Source organism: Lepisma saccharinum, chromosome 7, assembly GCF_977018435.1.
Source record: "Lepisma saccharinum chromosome 7, izLepSacc3.1, whole genome shotgun sequence".
NCBI lineage: Eukaryota > Metazoa > Arthropoda > Insecta > Zygentoma > Lepismatidae > Lepisma > Lepisma saccharinum.
This window is the reverse complement of record NC_139235.1, coordinates 30381391-30407629: the sequence shown is the minus strand read 5'-3', so window position 1 is coordinate 30407629 and position 26239 is coordinate 30381391. Positions and strand designations below refer to the sequence as shown.

At 38.8% G+C, this 26239-nt stretch overlaps 1 protein-coding gene across 3 annotated transcripts in view; it reads right to left on the bottom strand.

The window, feature by feature from the left end:
* LOC145989795 (uncharacterized) overlaps nt 1-25948 on the bottom strand; it is a 241339-nt gene extending 215391 nt beyond the window's left edge. For all 3 annotated transcript variants that reach the window (XM_083125140.1, XM_083125141.1, XM_083125142.1), the window contains exon 1: nt 25843-25948. The gene's annotated coding sequence lies outside the window, so the exon portion shown is untranslated. The remainder of the gene's footprint in view (nt 1-25842) is intronic.
* Nucleotides 25949-26239: the final 291 nt, after the last annotated feature.

The window sequence follows — 26239 nt, the reverse complement described above, 5'->3', positions numbered from 1 at the left end:
TCTAAGGTAATAAGAGTACCCTTGAAAAACTATCCAACCACGTGACCTTCCGGCCGAAGACGTGATTCACGGTCGGGTATTGCGCGTCACGACTAGAAATTCCTCGTTTTCCCACCCACGTCAGCCGCGCTTTCCCCATTCAACGCTGGAGGGAGCGCTGCCCCTTGGAGGACGCAGCCCGCCGAGCACCTTTAGCATCTCTCGAGAGGAAAACCTGTTCTGCATTGTTCGAGGAAGACACGTCAGGGCAAGGACCTCTGTGTTAGGCAACGAACAGGCCCCTCTTTTGTTTATCATCGCCGCAGTTTTACTTTCAGTCAAACAATGCTCAGTTATTTCTTTGTTTCAAGTCCACTTAATGCAAATATAGGCTGATCGTGAGTGGGTCTGGAGCAATGGCGGCGATTGGGTTCCAAAACCGGGGGTGCAAGGTGCCAGAAAAGGGGGCAAAGACAGTTTATTTCCCTTTGTGGTTAAGGTTTAGCATTGTGCGGGGGCAAAAGTAGCGAAAAGTGGGGGGAGGCAATTGCCCCCCTCGCTCCCTAATCGCCGCCACTGGTCTGGAGTTTAAAAGGGAATCCAAAGAACTGTGCAATGTGCCTGAGATCGAACCTTTGATTATAAGGCGAGCCTTTAAAATATCGGGGAGGCCTTGCAGTTACTTCGGATTGCCAAATGAACGATAGGCTGTAGGCAGAGTTTGGTGAGTTATTAACAAAAGTAATGTGTTGCAGTTACCGTTATTTTGCTTCCAAAAGTACCTAGTTACCGTTAATTGCTTCGAAAAGTACCACGTTGCCTTAATTTGCTTCCAAAAGTAACTCGTTCAGGGTGGCTACAAACAAGCAGAAATGAAATTCCCTGTATTTTCGAGGTTTTCCAGGACAAAATTTACATTTTTCCCTGACAATTACAAACTAAACTAAATCGATGTTTTTGTAAATGGAAATAATAAACTCATACAGATCCACGTATGGTTTTGTTAAAGGTAAAAAGGTAAAGTGCTCCCCTGTGCATAGCACCACGCCATGAAAGCGTATAGGGGGTGTGGGGGTAACGCTCCACACTTTCTTGATCCGGTCGTGAGTGGGGGTGATGTGATCAGCATCACTGTGATCGTATGGTTTTGTTAAGTACCAATATTATATTCTATGAAATTGACTTAATTTCTCTATTCTCTATGATTTGAATTCAAACTGCAAAATAGTGAATTTGGAAAATTATTACAATTCACAAGCTAGGGAAGGATTACGGAATTTTGTCTAAGTTTAAAATAAAATACTTGATTATTTTTAAAGTTACGACTAAATGAGATAAGAGTGATTGATTAAGAAATACAATTTGTAATTTATCAGTCTCCTTATATATTCTCGGTATTATATGTTGATATTTCCACTGAGGTTTGCAACCCTCTGCTTGCAAGAACCATGGGGACTCATTTTTAAATGCATAAAGCTACTTCTCTCTTCTCTGTAAAGCAAACAACTTAACTCTTGCATATAAGTGAAACAATTGAATCGAACAAAATAAAGTGTCATACTTCCTTACATGATCAATAAGATTTCCGCTTCAGTACAGTATATCCAAGTGAAGTACTGTGAAACTGACAACATGCAGTTATACCATTAATGCTGACGAAAAGGGTATGTAGCTATTAGAAATTTAATGCAAGGAATTTATAGAATTGCATTGTATAGGTACCTGATTTAGCTAACCACACATTAAAACAGGAACACACTAATAATAAAAGCTTCTGCAAGTTCATATACGAGGGGCATCCTGAAAAAAGCTCCAATGGTGCCTACACGCAGCACTAGTGGTTAGAGATAGACACACACACATGCAGGCAGGAAGAAGTGGCATGTAGCTGTAAACTGGTACAGTTGCAATGCAGCCGTTTTATGACAGTTCTAGGTTAAAGATTGCAGCTCTCATACAGTCTCCCACAGACTGCGATGTAGCCTACATTGCACGCTCAGAATTTGGCACAGAACCACCAGCAATCGTGTGAGGTGTGCAGACCGGACGTCGTGAGTGATAGTATGGTCAGACGATGGTGCAGACAATTCACGGAAAGCCAATCGAATGTGCACAACCCCATAGAGTTGAGTACACACGGGCCCTTTGCATCACTTCAGGTGAGAGATCTTGGACCACTCCCTGTACAGCCCTGGCCTTGAATGTACCGACTTTCATCTCTTTGTTTAACTGAAGAGGTTTCTGGCAGAGCAAGGATTTGACAGCTACACTACGGTAGAGATAGTTCCAGTCTTTGCTGTCAGACACATATACCATGAGCATACAAAATTTAGTGCCATGCTACGACAAATGCCAGAACAACGGTGGTGATCATGCCGAAAATTAGGTTAGGACTCACTGTTACTAATGCAATAAATTACAACTGATATTCATGCTTTATTTATGCCTAATCGGTAGGGACCTTCATATTTTGTTATTTTTTTTCAAATTGGTGTATTTTCTTATTTTTTATTTTTTACTATACGGTGTTATTATTCCCAAAATTCACATCTTCATTTTAGCGCATTTTCTGGCAAATATCTGGTGTTTTATACCTTCATGGTGTTTTTAACTACTGTTTCAAATTGTAAGTCACATAGCTTACGCCTCTTCGTGAGAGTTTGATATCTTGAAAGTTATTTGGGAAAGTTATTTTCCATACCCCTTTTTTAATTTTAAGGTAAGGATTTTAGATAATGTAATTTTCCCCGTATATACTGAAGGGTGCATAATGACCATAAGTGGCGACGTACCCAGAAAATTAAAATCAATCAATCTCACGTGACAGATACCGATATATTATGGCACCAAAAATTGGCATTATCTTTTTTTGACTTGTTAGTGTTACGTTTCCCAAAATTCGCGTTTTTGCTTTAGAACATTTATCTGCCAAATATACCGAAACTTAATACTCCATTGTGCTTTTAAACTATTATTTTAAATTGTAGGTTACATGGTCTACGTATTTTCGTGACAGTTTGATATGTTGGAACAGATTTTTGAGGGAGTAAAAGTAAAGTGCTCCCCTGCACTTTTCCATGAAGGTGTACAGGGGTGTGGAGTTAGGAGTTTCTTAATCGCGGCTGAAGGTGGGGGTGATGTGATCAGCACCACGTTCCTGGCTACCTTTATCCCTCAAAGTTTCCTTCATATGATGCTGGGTGGGTGCCGGAGCAGTTTGATAGGTGGAAAACATACCAGTTCTCCCCCGTAGGGGACCGACCCCTGGTCTCTCGCATAGTAGTCAAACGCCCTAAGGACTGGGCTCCATTATTACTCGCTCGACAAATGCCGATGGTGCGCACTTAGCTTGGTAATTCAAAACATATCTCGTGCGACAAATACGAAGATGTGGCTCTCGTGTGACGGTAGATACGCACTCCATCTCCTGTTAGAACCCTGCCACTTTGCTCTGTGATGCAAATGGTTTTGATAGAAGTTGAAAAAATCGTAGGAAATGCATGATTTAATGTGGCTGTCGGAATTATTCCATGTACGAATAACTCTATAGTTTACTCTTGAGTAAAATGTTGGAAAACTTGCATGTTCTATGTACACAAACATGGCCTAGAAAAGACAAGAATGTTGGATTTCATGGAATTTTTCGTTGTTTTAGAACATTTCTTTTTTTAAAAAAAAACGCTAAAAACGCCAAACAATTCGCATTTTATGCCAAATTCGCAGTATTTCGATATTTCGAACGGGCGAAAAATGTGTCCAGACATCACTGCACATTCCTAAACATAACGTCGCAGCAATTACCATTTTTCACGGTTAGTGTCCCTACTAATCTGAAATTACTTTCTGGCCACCCCTCGTATAAATCAGTAGATGGAAAGTTAAAATTTTAGCAGGGCTGGCAGAGAAAAGTCAATTCTTGAAGAAAGTGATTTGCTTTTATGATTGAATGATTCGAGTAAATATTATATTAAAATATTTACGTTTTTATTATTAGTATTTTATTTCATAATATTGGACATTAACCTTACTCAGTGAGATATTAATGACCATCTCTCACGAGTTTAAACAGACAGGACAGAGAGTGGCGTTAATTTCATTGCAATACTAGTGTTGCAGTAAATTTGAGGTTGGAAGCATGCACTTGCCAATTCTTATAACGTTCACCAATGCAGATTTATGTTTCACTTTTTCGTGATAGTATTCAATATATATCCCGTTTGGTTGGATTCTCCTTGATATCTAAGAATAGTGCAATGTCATTGTCAACGTATGTTAACTTGTGCGAAACCAGTAATACTTCAGGATGTGATGAAAGAAAACCTTCGTAAGCAATTGCTACATTAAATAAGTTGAAGTGAGCCAGAAGAGTAATAAAACTCCAGCAGCATATTGGCAGTCTAAAGCTCTTCTTGTTTATGCATGTGATTTTTGTTGGATGTTGCAGTCCATGCAATTTCTGTCGCATGTTGTAGTGAGATACTTTGTCGGGTGGCGATATTCGACAAAAATCGTATGTATCAATGGAACCTATTTGTTTCCATGTTCCTTCAGTTTCTCCAACAAAATGCCTTACTACGATGTCCGACAACTATCGGACGGCGCCACCCGCTCCCATCCCCTCCATCTGTTGACAGTCCTGTCCCCTGACTACTCCCATACGGACAAGAAAAAATGATAATTCAATGCATTTTCCACATAATATTTAGAGGCTTAACCTTTATTCCCCGATGATACCATATGGTATCATGGTGCTGATTTGGAAATGAATGTGCTTTTTGGACCTTCATACTCTTATGTTTGGGTGGAAACTCTGAGCAAGCAAGCCTGGGAAATTCATATTGATGACCAACCTACCCCCTCTCTCCGCCCCCTCCGCAACATATCCATGCCACATTTCCGAACAGAGTTTCATCTTTTGGCTCATTATTCAACTTGTATGGCACCCAGGAATATAAAACATGTTTCAATCTCTTTGGAAACGTCCATTCTTTGAAGAGAATACTAAGGTTTGCACCTTATCCCCAAAATAGCGGGAGAAGAGGGGGCAAACTATAGATTTTTATGTTTTTTTCATTGAATTTCGGTGGTCGCGCCCCCAAACCTCCGTTCCTCGGTTCGGCGTTCTGAATTGTACACGGTTGCATGCTATGATGTTTTAGTTGCAAAACAAAACTTATCCGAAGTAGATTCCTCCCATAGTGCCCGAGTTATAACAATTTTCCTCCAAAAATGCAAATTACCTATTTTTCGTAAAAAAAAATCACATTTTGGCTCATTATTCAACTTGTATGGCACCCAAGAACATGAAACATGTTTCATTCTCTTGAGAAATGTCCATTATTTGAAAAGAATACTAAACTTTGCACCTTCTCTCCAAAATAGCGGGAGAAGAGGGGGCAAACTCGAGATTTTTATGTTTTTTCAATTGAAATTCGGGGGACGTGTCCCCACCCCCAAGCCCCCCTTCCAGGGTCCGGTGTTCTGATTTGTACACGGTTGCATGCGCTGATGTTTTAGCTGCAAAACAAAAGTTATCCGAAGTAGATTGCTCCCATAGTGCCCGAGTTATAACAATTTTCCTCCAAAGAGTGTCCGAATTAAAAATTCCCGCCGAGAAGCCCGGGCGAGAGGAATATCTCTCTCTCTCTCTCTCTCTCTCTCTCTCTCTCTCTCTCCTCGTGCCCTTCTGGCGTCGTGGTTGTGTTGCGCATAAAAGGGGTCTAAAAGTTGAGGCCGAAACTTACGAACGAGATTTCCTGTTCCCGTGCAGAGTTCCATAACGATATATTTAAATAAATAAATAAATAAAAGGTCAATGAAGATAAAATTCCCTGACTTTTTTTGACACCTCAAATTCCCTGACTTTTCCCGGTTTTCCAGGTCTGTCGCCACCCTGGCGTTACTGTAACTTTTCTTCCAAAAGTAACTCGTTACCGTTACATTGCTTCGAAAACTATAGTGCAGGAGGCCTTTGAAAGATCGCTTCGCGGGCTTACAGCAGAGGACAATATGGAGGTGTGTCTGCGAGAACCAATCAAGTCCGCGAATGAGCGAGCCCGGTTGCCACAGCTAGCTCGCTGCACCCTTCTGGAAGGGTGAGTGACCTCTGCCTCTTGGTACCTCGGCCTGTTTGTTCGGCTGAGGAGCAGACGACACGAGAGTATCGGCAATAGTGTGCGAGCGACGTCTGCTGTTAGCTCGCGAAACGCTCTTTCTAAGGCCTCCTGCACTATAACTCGTTACCGTTACGTTGCTCCGAAAAATAACTCGTTACAGTTACGTTGCTCCGAAAAGTAACTCGTTACCGTTACGTTGCTCCGAATAGTAAAAAATTAACCGTTACGTTGCTCCGAAAGGTAATTCGTTACCGTTACGTTGCTCCGAAAAGTAATTCGTTACCGTTGCGTTGCTCCGAAAAGTAATTCGTTATCGTTACGTTGCTCCGAAAAGTAATTCGTTATCGTTACGTTGCTCCGAAAAGTAACTCGCTACCGTTACGTTGCTCCGAAAAGTAACTCGTTACAGTTACGTTGCTCCGAAAAGTAACTCGTTACCGTTACGTTGCTCCGAAAAGTAACTCGTTATCGTTACGTTGCTCCGAAAAGTAACTCGTTATAGTTACGTTGCTTCCAAAAGTAACTCGTTACATTTCTTACAATAGTAGCTCGTTAAAGTAACATTTCTTCAAAAAGTAACTCGTTACCGTTGCGTTACTTCCCAAGTAACTCCGTACCGTAACTTTGCTTCCAAAAGTAGCACGTTACCGTTACTTCGTCACACAATAAGATCATTTAACTGTTTACACAAGTATTACATCTGTTCTATGTAGTGCATGTTCTCCCAGGGTAACTATACACGAACAAGTTTAAAACAACGTCGTGGCAAATATATCCCGTTCTGAAGATACAGTGCCAAAGTATGACAAGGAAAGTAGCGCAAAGGTACGAAGTACTCAAAAAATTTGGTTACGCGTTATTAACGCAAGTCTCGATAGATTGATTTTTATTGTTACTTAGCGTCGAATTACCGCCATGTAATAGGCTGTTCTTTGTGAATGTCCCTTCATCAATATCATGGGATCATCACTCATCGTTGCGATTAGCCAAAAGTGGCAGAAAAATAAAGTAAAATAAATAAATAAATCGATCGGGGCTGCCACTGTGTATTAGATGGATGTCCAGGTTAGCGTGCTACAGGATAGTAGAAATCCTGCGTGAACCGGTAAAAAGTTCTCCGTACACGTAGCACCGTCCCATGAAGGAACATTTAGGGTATGTGGGGGTAGGGTTCCACACACTCTCGATAGCGGTCATTTTGGAGGTGATGTAATCAGCACCACGCTCCGGCCGCCGTTAACCCAAGGGTTGCCCACAGGTACCCATTGATTTTAGGTTGGGTGAAAATTTGCCGATCTTAGATCACCCAGCCCGGGAATAGAACCTGGGTCTCCCGCGTGGCAGTCAGACACCCTACCGACTTTTCTTTTTTAATGGAAAAACCCCTAAGCGGTAGTATCCCCCGTTATTCACTCTTTCTCAGTTTTTCAATTTTTACTACATTCGCTGTTTTCTCATTACTAGAGCTAGGATGACAGCATATTTATTTTGGTAAGAGTGATGTGTTCCCTAAATATGTAGAAATTCATATTATGAAGAAACTAATTAAATTAGGGTGCTTCTTAAGGGCATATTTTGGCATATTTAGCCATTTCTGCATGATATAGCATATTTTGATTGATTTTCGGTCATATTCAGCACATTTTTTGCATTTTCAAGAAATATACAGTCATTTTCGAAGTGAATTCGTTCTTACGTCCATGTTTACTCGAGAGGTTTTTTTTGGACTGTAGCAAAATCTTTTTCATTTTCATTTGAAAATTTAGAGAAAGTATTCATTGTGCATTGCAGCTCAGGGCCCATAAAGTGAACTAAAAATAGTACGTATGTGAAAATATCTCAGCATTTAGATATTGATGTTCGAAACAGTCCAGTTATAAGGGCATATTTTTCAAATTATAGTGCATATTTTTCAAATTATAGTGCATATTTTGTACAATTTTAGGTCATACGAGCATATATTATTTTGCGGTGATCTTTAGGTCATAAAAATTCTAGCCCTACTCATTACAGACAAACACAAACCGGAATTCGAACCCGGAGCTCCTGGCGTCGTAGCGCTCTGCGCTGACCACTTCGCCACGGAGTCCGGTAACTAGACCACCGCGGCTCCTGTGTGAAGCAGGCCTACAAAAAATATTGTGATGCGCTGTTGAGGTATATAGAAACAAAGAAAATATAGATCTTCGTTTACCAATCTGAAGTTCTGGTGGTGCATATTGTCAAAATAAATAGTGTGATAAAAATTGACAAAGATATAAAAATAAAGAAAAAAAAACGTACTTACCGGCAGAAGATACTCGCTCAGACGCGCGCACGCTCAGCGACCTACACACCGCACGTGAGAACACAATACTAGTCCTTGTTCTATCTCCAGAACGTACTGTTATCGAATTCCTCAACTCTTACTTGAATGCTGCAAAACATCCTTGTAAACCGAGGAAACAAATATTTGATTTCTGATGCGATGTAGACTTGCTTATCATAGGATGAGCTCAGAGGAGCGCGTTGATTGCCTACGGCACTTGGCTTATCAGTTCTCGAGATACGATCAGTTCTGAAAATTCTCTCGAGATTGTCTTGGACGGGGTGTTGCAAGTGGAAACTTGTGCGGCGTGCAAATTAATGGTTGGAAAAAGTGGGGGGGGGGATCCCCAGCAAGTCTTTCCACCATGGGGGCCCACGGCCTGTGCTCTGTCCTCTGGTTTAGGACACAACCGAGAAGAATTCCTAGTTCCCTGATATGGGGCTGCAGATTGGAGGACTATAAAAGCCGGCCCTCGTGGCGGAGTGGTTAGCACATCGCGCTACGACGCCAGGGGTCCTAGGTTCGAATCCCGGCCTGGGCATGGATGTTTGTAAGTGTTCATTCATCAATTTCATCATGTCATCACTCATCCCCATCTTCGCAAATTAGCCAAAAGTGGCACAAAAGGCGAAGTAAAATAAATCAATCAATCAATGGAGGCCTATAAAAGTCGGAAGAAAAGTAACGACTTTTTTTTAGTGGAAATTGCTGTTTCAATTGGAACTTTTACTGAAAAGCTGAACGAAAATCAAGAATTTGGTAAGCCATTTTGTAAGAGAATGTAAAACTGGAAAATACACCAACAGGTCGGGTAGCGGAACTGATACTTATTGTAAACGTAAACAATTCCCCCATGCAGTGGCGGCGATTGGCTTCTAAATCTGGGAGGCAAGATGCCATAACTGGAGTTTATTTCCTTGGTACATAAGGTTTAGCATAGTGCTGGAGCAAAAGTGGCAATCAAGCCTCGTATTTGTAATGGTAGCCATTACTGCCACAACAGTTTTAAGCAATCTAATTGGCTGACGTGACATGACGTCATTAGTGTGAGCACAGACAATGTGAGGTTAGGTTAGGTAAGGTTAGGTAGAAGAAGAAAAAGTCTTGTGGTACTAATTCCAACCATTTGTAATACCGGTTCATAATGACATATAAATTTGAGTTTAAGTTCTTTACAACCATATTCCAACCTACATTTCTGTGTTCGAAGCTACAAGAGGGTATATTCCATGGTACATGACCATGTTATACCATGGAACACTTTACATATCACATTTTTTTTATCCCTAATAGAACTGTAGAACAGCAAAATTCAAACAGGGACTTGTAAAGAAATATTCAATTGATATTGCCAGTGGGCCACATGTAAAACGATCCAATGGTGGTTGCATGACCAAGTTAGAAAAATTCCATTTTTAGTACATACGTTTGGTCATGTTTCTAGATATCAAAACCAGTGTTCAAAAAAAATATATATTGTCTTTAGTTCTCATGAGGCAGCCATTTTTCCAACATGGCGCATGGCTTTTTTTGCTCATGTAGCACTTTTCACAAACCTTAATATCTCAAAAACCATTAGAGCTAGAGACCTGAAACAAAATTCATTTTGTAGCTAATGAAGTATACTTTATATGATATTCAAGTATGTTTTGCTTAAAATTGGATTTTTAAGCCTGATCTTTTCAATGGCTTGATTTTTTTTTCATGTGTAGACCTGCCTGCAGGGTGTCTGTAAATAAAATACCAGTGTTTAGAAATGCAATCCTTTTTACAGCATGGACTCAAACATGGCTGTTCATTGAATTTTGTCAGTTTTTGGGGTTAAATATCTCAGATGGGTCCTCTTGAAAAATTCTGAAATTTGGCACAAAGGAAGCCCTGCATGAACCTAACTCACAGTAAAAGTCTCAACTTTTAGATTAAACTCGTTTTGGTTAATATATCACCTAATTTCTGACGTTGTCAAGTAAGGTCAAACTACATAACATACTTAGAATAATGAAGTCTTTTCTTTTTCTTTTTTAAATTTGGATTAAATAAAGCCTCAGAAAAATAGAAACATAAGGTTTTAATACTTGACTTACCATAAATTGAAATTCCAAGGTATGATAATTGAAAATCTACGACATCTCATTGCAAAAGGTTTGATTTATTAGGTACCCACGACCAGTTGGTGTTCTCAGCTCCAGTTTCCTATTCACTCTTTGTTAAATCCTAAGTAAATTATCAGAAACCTACAGTTCATCACATATATTTTTTCTTGACCAATTGGTAGCAATCAAACTGATGATTCTGACCTTTTCAACATTAGTTTTCGCTAATTTACATTTTTCTTCTTATAATTTCCATTATATGATTTTTCTGGCCACGCAAAGGATTGTCAGACTTGCCTTCCTTTTCTTCAGTTCTAATACTTTGTGAAAAGCAACTTTCCAGTTTCCTTTGTACTCCTTGTATGATGTGAATAGTTTTTCGAGCAAGATCACTTTATTGTTTTTCTGCAATCAGCCTCCTCAGTTTTGAAACAGGAGATACATAAAAAACGGAACAGACTTCATGAATTTCCCTTAGTTTTTTTTTTGTTGTTGTTGGCACAAAGACATCATTTACATTCTGGCATTTAAGTGAGCTACTTTCTCCAGATATGAAAATTTTACTCCAACATGTCAGGCATGTTTATTTAACTGGTATAAGGCTTTCTTGACACTTTTTTGCCTTACCATATGATGCAAATGATTTTAAAAATTCCCTTACTTAACTTTTCCTTTAAGAGGTACTTCTGAAGATCACAAACATACTTTACCACATAAAAAACTATTTTCAATGCTATTTGCATATTTTGTATAAGCCATCCACCTGTAGTCTTTACCTAAGAAGTGTTTTATCATTTTCACTGAGTTCGTTAACATTAATTAGGTCTTTGGGGACCTTACCAAAAGTGTATTTATGACAGTCCTCTCCAGTTAAAAATTCTACAGAACACTCCATTTCCAGTCACAGATAACGGACATTCACAAGTCTTTCTCTCGGCACAATTAGGTAAAGGAAGAATGACAGCCGAGATTGTCCATGCACAGATCAATCCAGCCTTGCCTCACATCGTATCAAAACATATCTCTGAATCTTCTGCTGTGCATGACTCACATCTACTTCAACGAATGTATTTTCTTGAAAAAAATATGTGGAAAATAAAGGAAACAAAAAAATAATATATTCTACCAGCTTTGACCTCCAAAATAAATAGCCTACTTTCAGTGGAGTGCCCAAGGAGGGGTTGTTCCGTTTTTTATGTATCTCCTGTTTCAAAACTGAGGAGGCTGATTGCAGAAAAACAATAAAGTGATCTTGCTCGAAAAACTATTCACATCATACAAGGAGTACAAAGGAAACTGGAAAGTTGCTTTTCACAAAGTATTAGAACTGAAGAAAAGGAAGGCAAGTCTGACAATCCTTTGCGTGGCCAGAAAAATCATATAATGGAAATTATAAGAAGAAAAATGTAAATTAGCGAAAACTAATGTTGAAAAGGTCAGAATCATCAGTTTGATTGCTACCAATTGGTCAAGAAAAAATATATGTGATGAACTGTAGGTTTCTGATAATTTACTTAGGATTTAACAAAGAGTGAATAGGAAACTGGAGCTGACAACACCAACTGGTCGTGGGTACCTAATAAATCAAACCTTTTGCAATGAGATGTCGTAGATTTTCAATTATCATACCTTGGAATTTCAATTTATGGTAAGTCAAGTATTAAAACCTTATGTTTCTATTTTTCTGAGGCTTTATTTAATCCAAATTTAAAAAAGAAAAAGAAAAGACTTCATTATTCTAAGTATGTTATGTAGTTTGACCTTACTTGACAACGTCAGAAATTAGGTGATATATTAACCAAAACGAGTTTAATCTAAAAGTTGAGACTTTTACTGTGAGTTAGGTTCATGCAGGGCTTCCTTTGTGCCAAATTTCAGAATTTTTCAAGAGGACCCATCTGAGATATTTAACCCCAAAAACTGACAAAATTCAATGAACAGCCATGTTTGAGTCCATGCTGTAAAAAGGATTGCATTTCTAAACACTGGTATTTTATTTACAGACACCCTGCAGGCAGGTCTACACATGAAAAAAAAAAAATCAAGCCATTGAAAAGATCAGGCTTAAAAATCCAATTTTAAGCAAAACATACTTGAATATCATATAAAGTATACTTCATTAGCTACAAAATGAATTTTGTTTCAGGTCTCTAGCTCTAATGGTTTTTGAGATATTAAGGTTTGTGAAAAGTGCTACATGAGCAAAAAAAGCCATGCGCCATGTTGGAAAAATGGCTGCCCCAGGAGAACTAAAGACAATAATTTTTTTTTGAACACTGGTTTTGATATCTAGAAACATGACCAAACGTATGTCGTAAAAAAGGATTTTTTCTAAAATGATCATGCAACCAATTATTTTAAAATTGGTTCATTTGGCATGGAATGACCCCAGTATTTTTTCACGTAAAAAGTCAATACCTAAAATTTAAAAAAAATAAAATGTAAAAAGTGTTTCATGGTACAACAGTATCCCCTATATGTTATTCATGAAGGATAGAAATTAACTAAAAGTAACCTCAGATGCAGAGGTAAGTTTATTCAAAAACTTTTGAAGGTCAGTTACATATCTGACTAATCAGAAATCTCCGTGGACGCTTCATAGTACTAATGAATGATAATTACAAAAGCTGTTGCTAAAAGCTCATCTTCCTCGTCATACACATTCACCGAATATTTCACGTGTGCTGTCAACTAGGTGTCGAACCAGACTGCTGCACGTCTGCACACCGCAGTGCTTTGGGGACGTCCATCGAGTTCGGCAAAACCGACCGGAAATTCGACAGAGCCAGTCGGCAAGCCCGATCTACAAAGCGGAACAAATGAGTAGGCCTACTGTGCCGACTGGCCGCGCGGCATGCCTTCCAATTAGTTCGGCAGAAATAAATAACTCTCTATTAAACAAGTATATTTTCATTATTTGAGTTATTTTATTATTTTCAATATTTTAGTACTTAGTAAGTATTTCGGGGGGTCTGGACCCCCTGGACCCTCCCTAAATACGTTCTTGCCATACCTATTAAAAGCTGAGGCTGTAAAGGGGCACTCAGAACACACAAGGACAACACAGCCTTACAGAGGATTTACCTGCCGTATAGACGCAGCGCTGTGGGGAAGTCCATTGATTTCGACAAATGGTTTTCCCATTAGCATGGTAGGGATGTACCTTTATACTAAAAATCCAATATGATGTGATGACCAAGGCAGAATTTAATTTGATTTTAAAACATAAAACTTAACGTTACGTTTCAACCTTCTAGCAAGGTCTTCTTCAGACTCTGCACCAAATACAAATGAAATAAGGTACATAATATATATATATATATATATATATATATATATATATATATATATATATATATATATACACACACACACACACACACACACACACACACAACTCCAGACACAAGAATATTAGAAAGTTGTTTATCTGGAACATTTTAACAGATTGAAAGAACATAGGGATGATGTACGACTTAAGAGAGAAGACAGAAATGCGATATTTAAGCACACGAGGGAAGCAGGACATGACATAGAATGGGATGAGGCTAAGCAGATAGGAAGGGAGAAGAGAATACTAGTGAGAAAATGGAAGGAGGCCAAGTAAGTAGAGAAGAAAGGGAATGGGGGACTGAAGATAAGCAAGGAATGGAAGAAGGTGTTAGAAAGAGTGAAATTGACAAAAGCGAAAGAGGAGAAAAGAAGGAAGAAGAATGAAGAAAGAAAGAATAAGGAAAAAGAGCGTCAGATAAGGAGTCCAACCACGTTGCAGATTAAAGGAAATGTTTATTTAAATTGCTTGTCAGGTGGAACAACAGTTGACAAGAGAGGGCCACCTGCTGGAACACCATAAACAACTTTCTAATATTCTTATGTCTGGAGGGGAGTGATTTTTGTGTATATATATCTTCCTGTTTTGTACCTTATTTCATTTGTATTTGGTACAGAGTCTGAAGAAGACCTTGCTAGAAGGTTGAAACGTAATGTTTAGTTTATGTTTTAAAATTAAATTAAATTCTTCAAGTACTGAAAGTAATATCATTCTGTACATTTACAAAACCGAAATCCTTCAGCTCTCAGAAGTAGCAAGGAAAGCCGTACGCTCAAAAGTTTATTCTTTCTTTTCAATTTTTGGTGGACAATGTGAAGAGCCGGCCAAGGTTTATTTTCGTATGTAGTGGTATTAAATGCAGATACATGCGTGTGTTTTAGGATGACATGTCAATTTCTCGTTTATGTGAAAAGGTAAACTTTAATGTAAGCAGAAGCATGTGCGCGTCACAGTTAAAGATTTTCGCATCTACAAAGAAAATCCAAAACACATTCCCACCTCGCCGGACTCCGTGGCGGAAGGGTTAGCGCTATGACGCCTGAGGTCCCAGGTTCGAATCCTGGCCTGCCCATGGGTGTTATTTTTGAGTGTCCATCAATTTCATCATCACTCATCCTCATCTTCGCGATTAGCCAAAAGTGGCAGAAATGCGAAGTAAAATAAACCAAATCAATCAATCAAATATTCCCATCTTACTCCCAGAGACCTTGTAAATCCAATCCATAATCTACCAATACAACCTGCAGTGAGTCTCATTTATCTCGTGCATTCATCTGACTAATGTAATTTTCTTACAATTTGACTTTAGAGTTTAACATAAAATGGCGTTGTGTTTGTGTTGCATTCGATATCACAATTAGAATTTAGGCAATTAATGTCCAATTATAAGTATACCCAATACATAGGTAAAAAATAGTCCCCCCTCTGATAAAATCGCAAATTGCACCCTGTTTAAATGTCTAGGAAAGATTTCATTTCACCTAGGAATGATATCGCGATGCGATGAGTCGAGAATTGTCACAGCCTCATCTCGTCTCCTGTGTGGTGAGGTCCTTCTCGTTCTTGTTTGTACTTATTTTTCTTTCGGTTTCCACTCTGAAGCTATGACAGCTTATTCCAAATTCACCTCATTCTCAAATAGGCTAATCGGCACTCTATTTTTTAAAAAAATATATATCTTAATATATAGGTTTAAGTATAGTTTTCCCAACACCCTCTTACAAATTTATGAAAAATATGGGTGAGGTACAGGAGTACATTGTAACACCCCCCATGTTGGTCTGTCGTGTCTCGTCTCGTTCGTGTAAGTGTTCCGTTTCGGAAAATTCCATTATAAATATTCAAAAGAAAATGGGGTCAGTCATATACTCTTCTGATGAAGATTTGTATCTTATCTTCGAATCGACGCGACCACTGCTTTAGAAATGTGTACCCCCCCCCTTACGCAAAGCAGCAATCGTCTGCAGCGTAATTGTCTGAGAGTCAATCTGATTCCATCGTTTCACACACATTTTAAACAATTTTCATCTCCTTAAAGAGGTTTCCAAGAACTTAGGTCAATGAACTAACTAGTAGCAAGCACAATGTACAGGGTGGGTCAAAAGTCGCAATACACCTAAATAAAAGAAGCCACTGTGGGGATAGGTGTCAGTGAGTGTTGGATATGCATGTTGGGGGTGGGGGAAAACTTTATGATGAGGTTGATCTTGAAGCCCGCCATCTTGGATTCAACTTCATTTTTTTAAATGGGAAGGGGATCGTGTGACACATAATTTTAGGCTAGACCCCCTTCCCATTTTAAAAAATGAAGTTGAATCCAAGATGGCGGACTTCAAGATGACGGCCGTCAAGATCAACCTCATCATAAAGTTTTCCCCCACCCCCAACACGCATATCCAACACTCACTGACACCTATCCCCACAGTGGCTTCTTTTATTTAGGTGTATTGCGACTTTTGACCCACCCTGTAGTATAATAAGTTTACAATTAAATTTTTCGAATTTCTGTGGTAAGGACTATAATGCTTAAAATTTATAAACAATAATACATTTTTTATTTGGCGAATTGATAATAATTAATTTTAACAGTAGCACCTTCTGTCTGCTGTCAAATTACCAAAGGGGGGTACAGGGGGTACAACTCGATTTACGGATTTAGGGGGTACAGTACCCCCCTTCAAAAATTTGCGGGGGTACAATGTACCCCTGTACCCCCCGTTCCTGCGCCACTGCATAGGACCACTATATTAAACCTCGTAAAAAGGTTTAGAGTAACAGGGTCAGTTCTGAATAAAAGTGGAAAGAAAAACCCACGTGTACTTACTGAGGAAAAACTGGATGAGATAGGACAAAGGTTAGAACAGTCTCCTCGGAAATCTATCCGCCGCCTCTCACACGAAACGGGTGTTTTAGTAACCCTCTAGGTCCCCCGATTTGTCAGCCTGCGATTTGTATTTATGGGGAAATCTAAAAAAATAAAGTATACAAGACAATCCGCACACCATTCGTGAGTTAAAAGAGAGTATTGTAAGATAAATCGGGAGAATTACAGTAGACGAACTTGCACATGTAAATGTCAATTTCCTTCGGAGATTCCAGGAATGTGTTGCAGCAGAGGGACATCATTTTCAACATCTTCTGTAGTCAAGGTTAGTACATAATAAGAAAACTGTAATTTTAATACCCGATTCTAGCGACTGTCGCGGACCCCGTTCGCCGGGAAAGACAACCGCTGACGCCGGGCCGCTTGTCGCCAAGTCTCGTAGCGAATGTCAGAGAATGCTCTGTATTTCACTGGTAGAATAACCACGACATGGAGTAAGCGTTAAAGGTGAAGCAAGATCAACAGCGTAAGAGTCACTGATCCTGAAACACTCGCTACCCTGCAAGACGTTGTGTGTGTTGCCCGACTGTACGGCGGTGGTAGAAGTTTCCATTGAAAATTTGCTATTAAAATCCACTTTTCGCCGTAGAGTTAGACAACACTCATAACGCCTTGCAGGAAAGCGAGCATTTCAGGATATAGGTTTCACATTTTTATTGTCAGTGACTGTACGTGTTTTGGCCTTGAGGTCAGCTTTCACAGAAAATTGAAGTAAATTAAACAAAATCAATCATTGACCAGCCTGACGTATTAGTAGCACAAATACAGGGTGCCCCCCCCCCACCCCGAAAGTTTTGTTATCAAAGTATTTCCGTTGCGTTTTCTTTTAGCCACCCTGTCTAGTTGATCAATCAACAAGTGGCCGTTGCTAGATTCTCACAAGTACTTACTTACACCTGCCCACTTGACGCCGTTGCACTGGACCTCACCAGCACACACACGTCTGTTGTGCGAAAGAACGCAACACAAATGCCACAAGAATCGTTCCCATTTTTGATAAGGATCTAATTTCGAATGAGCATGGAACATCGGCCAACCGAAAAACGTTTCCAGATACTGAATCAAATGACTAGCCGATCCTAATCTCCCAGTGCGCTTCATACCCGGCAATTGTGGAAAGTAATTACGGTGGATGGGCTCTTCAAGTGGTTCCTCCACGGTATCTAAATCGAAGTAATATAAATTCCATCTTGATTTTTCTTTTTGAAAAGCTGACGATCAGAGCTTAACGCAAAGCTATAATGCAACAATGACAAGCAACAATGACCATGGTCCGTGTCCGAACTACATTGTTACATATTGAATAATGGACACGGTGGCACCCTGTTGAACACAGAACCTAAAGTGTGTCCAACTGACACAAAGATGCCTCAGTTTTCACTCCAGTAACCAGGCGCGGATCTAGGGTAAGGTTACAAGACGTCCGGTTTTCCCGGACATGTCCTACATTTTAGTCTCATGTCCGGCGTCCGTGAGAAATTTCAAAAATATCATAAATGTCCTACATTTTGAGCGTAATATAATTATGAAAATACGTATTTCATAAGTTTCATGCAAGTTACAACTCTAGTTATTATTTTTATTATTATTTTGGTCCAGTTATTGTCCGAAAATAAAATAAAAGTTCCCTCTGCTAGAACAAAAATGGAAGCAATTAATAAACAAATTTTGAGACCACATGCTGATGATGTCACTGTTCAGTGCCTGAGCGATTTTTTTTTTGCTTTGGGGTTTATACTGATGGAACAATGTGTTTCCCATTCTTATTCAATGAATTGTAAAGCAGGGGGTATAGAGAACAAAGTTATTGAACTAGAAACTATATCAGATGAAACTTCTGTAACAATTTCAAGATCATAGTGCAAACGTTGAGAGAGTACTTTTATTAGCATCTGCACAACTGACTCATGAGATAAATATTTTTTTCATAAAAGTCTGTAAAAAGTTTGGAACTGGTTCAATATAATTTCAAAGAGTTTTATTGTTCAGTCTCTCATAGATATATTTTGACAACCTGAAAGTTTGATAAAAATTGTCTCCTCCGAGAAGTACCATTCAAAACATGGGTTTAAAAGAGGGGTATTGTTTAGTATTGATTACAAGTTTGGAAATTTTGCATTTAAGAATTATTTAAGAAATCATATTTTTTAATGCCGAAAAGTGTCAATTTTAAATTACTTTCTAACATGTTTCGGAAATGTGTATTGTTTATTGCGAATGTTATGTGTCCTACATTTTGACAAAGTCCTACATTTTGGGACATATGTCCTACTTTTCCCTTGTAGCAATTTGGTAACCTTAATCCAGGGACTTCATTAGGGGGGCTGGCCCCACCAGTTGCAACTGTACCTCTCCCCAAAACAAAATTTTGATCGATTAGAAATTCATTAATATTGTGTAATATTTTCAGTAAAATTTGTAGCAGAACTGGAGCACTGGGCGGGGAACAAACTTGCTATTCTGAAGAAAATCTTCAGAAGCAAATGTAGAACACCAAAAATGTCAACTTCTTCGTTGTTTACCGGTTTTAATTGTAACCAGTCATACAATCTGCCTGCCTTCAGGTTATCTTTGCCCCAAGTTCCTAGAAACCAGAGATTCGAACTTTTCGTTACAAATAACCCTACCCTTACAGATGGAATAAAAGTCTCTGCCAAGCGGTCAACAGTAGGGGATCGAGAGATACGTGGAGTTCTCCAATAACTGAGTGATGATGTTCCGAGATTTAAAATTTCTCCCTGCTTAAACTTCAGAGCTTTGTGTTCTTGCAAGTATCTCGTCTCGAGTTTCCGTGCGATAAATGTGTAGTTCTAAAGTGTTGTAGTACGTTTCCATTCTTAATGGCTAAACTCCCATTTTTTGTTATCTTTTTTACTAAGAATCAACTATCTTGGACCTGTACCTGTCAAAACCAAATCACACTAGCCCCCATGCTTTATATACTATATGTATATATAGAGAGAGTTTCGATTAGATTTTGTTTCTGCTAATAGTTTCATAGGAACAAATTTTAAAATTTCAGATTCCCCCTCCCCTTTTCCATACTGAATAACCTACCTGCGCGGATCCCCTCCCAAGTCCCAACTGCCAGGGTTTGGATATATTATTATGCTTAATATTTTTAAAGACTCAAATGCTTTATATTTTATCACCAAGTTTAATAGGCTTGAGAATATTTTTGAATGTTTGATACAAGTCCACTTTATACTGACAATAGGCTAATCGAAACCGGGCCTATAGTTTAAATTTGGATCCGAACCACTAACAGTGAACTAGGGTAGCAACTATAATAGTTAAATGAAACATGAATAATATAAAGTTTTGTTAAGAATTTGTTGCAAGGATCTAACCTAACCTTGCTAATCAGAGATAAAGTTCAACATTTAGAAATCGAGCCGAGGATGACTTGTCGAGGTGAAACTGAGAACAAGACAGGACAAGTGTTTCGTTCATGATTTTAGTAAATTATAATGAAAATCTACATATGTAAATCTCGGCTGTCAAAATAGCTTTACTGTATGCCTTAAACCCCGTGACAGGTTAAGTTTGCAGCAGGTTTTATGTATTAATCCACGCAAGAGTGGCGCTCAGCATCTGCAGTGCCAGTCTTACCTCAACTACCGAGCTGTTCACTTCACAGACAGTAAGAAAATCGGCAGTATTGCATCGGAACTATATAGTGTGTGCACGTTTGGGGTCTACATATGTGAAAAGTACCTGCAAACGTAACCTGTCACGAGGTTTAGATTGAATAGATATGTGTTTTTAATTTATTTCAGTAATTTTGTGCATTTTTCACAGAGAAAAACATGTAAACAAGTATTTGTTATATTTGGCAACACCAGAACCAAACTCCTTATAGCCCTAATAATTGTTATCCAGTACAAAATTATTTTTAGTGATTGTTCATCATTATAATAATAACCCGTGGCTATACAGCCCTTAAGGGCCTTGACCTATCTACCGACTGCCAGTCTCCCTCCCACAATCCTACATAGAGATGTGAAGATCTTCACCGGTAATGGGGTGACGTGGGGTCAGCACGCTCAGTCGTTATTGGATATATTCGAGACCAGGTTACGCTACTCTCTCGTAGCTCCCCAATTTCCTCACGATGGTGGATTGCCACCGGTCCTATACACAGAGACTGAACCCAGGCGGGCTCGAACCTATGCCGTCCCACAGTCGGAATTCAAAGCACAGCGCCTTAGACCGCAGGGCCACGGAGGAGGAGGACCTTGAGACAATTAGGTTTTTGTTTTCTTTGTTTATTAACTTTATTCCTCATCTGATCGTTCAGTTTACCGTGGCAATGGGAGGAATTATAACATCATATGGTCATCTCGTTAAAACACATTAATTTGAAAACATGTTTGATTTCATATCGCTACTTTGTCCGCCTGTCCACAGTCAAGCGAAAGTGAAGAAAAAGAGACGAAAATTCAACACACTTTCACATTTCATAACACAATTGCTCTCATTGTGAAATGCATGTGGGACTTCTCTAGTAACCTGTTCCCCACCTCGCCTCCCATTCATGTTACAATGGATACTTAAGGATGGACCAAATTTGGTTGGTTCGTTCTTGTCTTTAATGAGGGGCGTGTAACTGTAGTGCTCATTTCAACCTCCCACCTATATCCAGTCCATCCTACGTTGACAAAAGGAAACAAAACGGATGTTGGGTTGTTGAGAAATAAATCCCGAATCAACCACCATTATCTACATATACAGTACGTTTAATCAGGGCTGGTAGCATTAAGTTTGGTGAGAGAGCCCCTCGAAACCAGTGGCGTGCCCACCATCTGGCCGATAATTCCTAAATAAAGAACGTCAAACGATAGGAAATGTGGCATGATGAGGGCTGATTACTCAAAGAAATAAACGTAACCCCGCCCATTCAGAAAATCCTGGGCACGCCACTGCTCGAAATATTAACTGTGTTGTTGAATTGGTTTGATTTTTATTTAGCGTCGCTTTCCTGCCACTTTTGGCTAATCGCGACCATGCGGATGGGATGAGTGATGATATGATTGACACTCAAAGATCACCATGTGCCGGCCACGATTCGAACCCGCCTTTGATAAACGGTGTTGTCCTGGAGAGTAGATATTCATGGATTGCGTTCACACCCTTAAATTGATCGTGAAAAACTTTTTGTTTGCATTTAATAATTGACTGTTTCTCTATGCCAGCGATTCTTAACCACCAGCCGGCTATTATTATATCGTTTTCATTAACATTAGAAGTGGTGAAAAATGCGAAATATTTCAAAATATTAGCTACATTCAAAAGAGTTCTTCTGTTCGCTATTTTGCTCTACAACTCGACAAAAGTATGAGAAAGTATGACCTTGATACGTTTCATCAGATAATATGCACGAGAATAATAATATTCACTACTCGATGCCATAGTTATCATATTACAATAATTACATTAAGATCAAGAAGAGAACTAGCCAAACATATTTTACTTTATAAATAACTCAATTGATGCTCAAGATTGTCTTCAGTTGATAAGGTTCACAATTAAACCTAGAACGCTTCGCTTCTATTTGCCATTTTCTTTGATTAATTCTAAATATATTGTACATAAAATATGTAAAGCTCATAATGTACTAATACAAATAATGTTAACATCGATTTTGTTATGTCTTATAAAAATTATGTATTTGTTATTAAACAATTTATTTTTAATTAGTTTTGTCTAAAATTTGTGCTTTTATATCTATATTTTTAATAATTTAATAATGCTAAATATAATTATTGTATGTATCATACAACTGAAAATAAGCATTGATATCATTTAATTAATGTAATTGGTTTATGTCTTTGTATATGTTCATATTTATGTTTATGTATACGAATTGTATGTACTATGTAAACTTATTTACTTGTAAACCTCCGTTGTAAGTGGAGCAATAGCTCTGTTATGAGGAGTATGTATAAATAAATAAATACTGCACATTGCAGCATCGTGTTTTCCTCCAAAGGCACATGGAGGATGTGATCAGCACCACGCTCCGGGCGCCTTTATTTCCAAGTTTCTTGCCACCAGGTGGCTATCTATTAGAAGCTGGATGAAACCCAGAGCCACTCGCGTGTAGATTCGTCCTCTCGAGCTAGTATCGTCTTCCGCGGTCAGAAAGTATTTTATAGTTTGGTAATTGGGGGGGGGGGGGTAAATCTGGTTACGATCAGCACTCCGCCATCTGTCCTTCCTTCGATTTACGTATTTGGAATGCCTTAGCCTTCTTATAACAAGGCCTGTTCACTCTCCCTTACTTTTCATGAAACGTCATCATTGGTAGGTCATGGATCGCAACAAAGTATATCAGCTTAACAGCTGCAAAAAGTGTGTTGTGGATTGATGGAAAACTGGCACAGTTTGAACATGTGGCGGCGAGGGGGGGCAGTTGCCCCTCCACTTTTCGCTACTTTTGGCCCCGCATTGTGCTAAACCTTATCTACAATGGGAAATAAACTGTCTTTGCACCCCCGTTTTCGCACCTTGCCCCCCCCCCCCCACCCCGGTTTTGGAACCCAATCGCCACACTGAGTGTCTGTGTGGATAAAGTGTAATAAATTGCAATGACACGACACGCTCGGACACCAGGCGTCCTAAAATCGAATCCCAGCCCAGGCATATTTTTTAGTGTCAGTCCATTCATGAATTTAATCCTTTTATCATCACACATATTCATTGTTGCAATTAGCCAAAAGTGACAGAAAAGCTATGTTAAAAACCAAATCAAGAAGAAAACAAGATTAAAGAGAATTGTGTAATATTTCAGGAGACATGTAAGCAGCATGACTTTTCCTTTGCCAAAGTGGGATCAGGGTTCACTTGACCCTGTGCTCTTTTACTCCATGGATGTCCTGCTTTTCGTTTCAGAAAATCTGGTCACCCTACTATCAGGGACACGCATGCAAGTGAGACAAATTCCGAAATCTGCTGAAAAAAGTACCAAAAACTAAGTAAAGTTGCTCAGGTTCTGGATAGTGAACATGTAGGTGATATTGAAGGTGTAAGTGTGTGTGGCATCCCTCACTTTAAATGTGCACGTCTGACTACAGTAAGTGTGATGTGGAAATGTGCTTTCATTGTAATAAACAGAATGCAACGAACAAGCATCTAACGTTCTGTTGTCGCGATTTATTTGTTTGAGTTTTTGAATGAAAATATTTTTTTCTTTACTTTTAGCTACATATTTCCGCTGTGTTTAGAACATAAGAATAAATAATTTAAAGTTTTAGCACCTCAAAATTCGCTACCTAATTATTATATGAAGGCAGTAGCGGCCATTGGGTGCCAAAACTGGGGAGGGGGGCCCGCCTCAAATTGCCGCCACTGCATGAAGGTATTGGTAAGGTTCGTTGCTTGCTAACAAACATTATGTAAGTCGAACATTGCTTCGCGTTAGATCCGTGACAAATGAAAACTTGGATGATTTTATTGGTCGTATGAAACAGACTGTTGACCTTCAGAAAGCAGTTTCAAGAACTGGTGCTCTTACGATCTAACTTGTGCATTGTGCACAGTGTACGAAACATTCTGATAAGTCTTGTTCCGAACAGTTGCGGACAGACGAGGGCTAGGTCTTTGTGGGTCGTAAGAGTTATAGCTACTCATGGGCACCAGACAAAAATTGCCTAAGGGAGCTAAAATCACGAAGTTTTATCCTGAAATGCGACATATTAACCCATGTCCACACTTCTATATGCCTTTCTGATACGGTGCAATGCACAGGGGATGACTTAGCTTTTTACACTTTAAACAATATGTGTATGTTCACATTGTCACGGTGCTAGTGCTTTCAGAGGAAAGTAAACCGGGAATGTGTTGATAAATTCATTTAAAAAATCCAGGGACTTACGGCCACAAGGCAACTTTTATTAGAAAAAGTCTCATATGTATATACCGCGAAAATGATTGTACTTCTTCGTTAAATACTAAAACTAATTTACATTTAGCTGCAATTCCTAGTTGGCAAGTTTACTCGCCTCTGCAAATATACATTTATTTTCGAAACATTGAAACCGTACAAAGAATTGACATTACGATTATCAGCAGACAAAAACAAGTTTAATGATTTCACTAAACCAGTATCATTATTAATAAAGTGTTATCGATGTGTTATTTAATGCCTACAGGTGCATGAAAATAAAACGAAATAGTGTTACAGCAGTCTATCATTCCTGGACATGCAAACTCATTATCACAAGTGCAAGGGCAATTCATGTGAGTGTTGTGAACTGCTCCAAAGCATGAAATGTCAACAAACAGAAACTCGGTGAAGTCTAACCTAGACATTTATACATTCGAACTGTTAACTACAAAACACTGGTCTTATTAGTAAGGTTTGTCTAATAACACAAGAACACAAACACTGGTACAAAACTTGACAGATTACGTAACACAATCCTACTCCTGATGTAACATACCGGATAAAGCTTCGCAGCATGAAATACGCAACACTTGAACTGTTAAAATATATTGGAACGAATTAAAACATCTTACAAAATGACCGAATACTACAGTAACTGCTGAACCTGGCAGGATATGTGTAAAGTTTAACTTTGTGATTAATCGTTATTAATCGATAACATGAGCAAATAAATGCGGTTTGATTTTGAAGAAATAACTAATGTTCGCTATATAACAGCAAGAATCGTAAGTGCAAGGGGAAATTTTCTTGTTTAGTTTTGTTCTTTCTTTGTGGATAAGTAGACAGTAATCATACCATCTTTACTGTACCTCGTGTAGTACATTAGCAGACATGTCATGTAGTAAAACTAAACTTTCGCTTTAAAGTGCCAACAACATTGGCAAGCTGTCCTATACACACAAGAAAGTACCGATTAGGGAGACTGGCATTTTTCAATTTGCTTTATACGACAGAAAAGATAACATAATAAATAAAATAAATACGTCATTTCTTATCCTACATCATAATTATTTCATGTGCTTCCTACAATGTTTGTTGCAGTTGCGTAAGGTATAGCAGACTGCATTAATCAACCAATGTGGATACATGCCAAAGTACATGGCGCAGAGTTCTTGCCGTTCTCCCATATAAATAATCAAATAGAAGCACTCTAAATACGACACAGAAATAAATATTTACTTACATGTCAAGTAACAACACAAAATTCCTCGTACTTCTAACTCACACAACTGACACGCTCGTAAACTAAGAATAATACAATGTTTCAAACAGGCGGACTTGCACCTCAATCACTACTGCCATCTGGTGAATTATTGGCGTAATCCTAGGAACAGGTTGGCTCCGGCAGAGAACGGTCTCGAGTAGAGTTAGTTGTATGAAGTAGCGTTTCACACATGCGCTGTAGATAATATTCGTAAGTTATGGCTTTCTTCATATATTAATATTTTATTATGTGAACACAATTTATTTCCATAACATTAAAGCAAACTATTCATTTACCAGATAAATTGGATTGATTTGGGTCATTTTACTTTACTTTTCGGTCACATTTGGCTAATCGCGAAGATGAGGATGAGTGA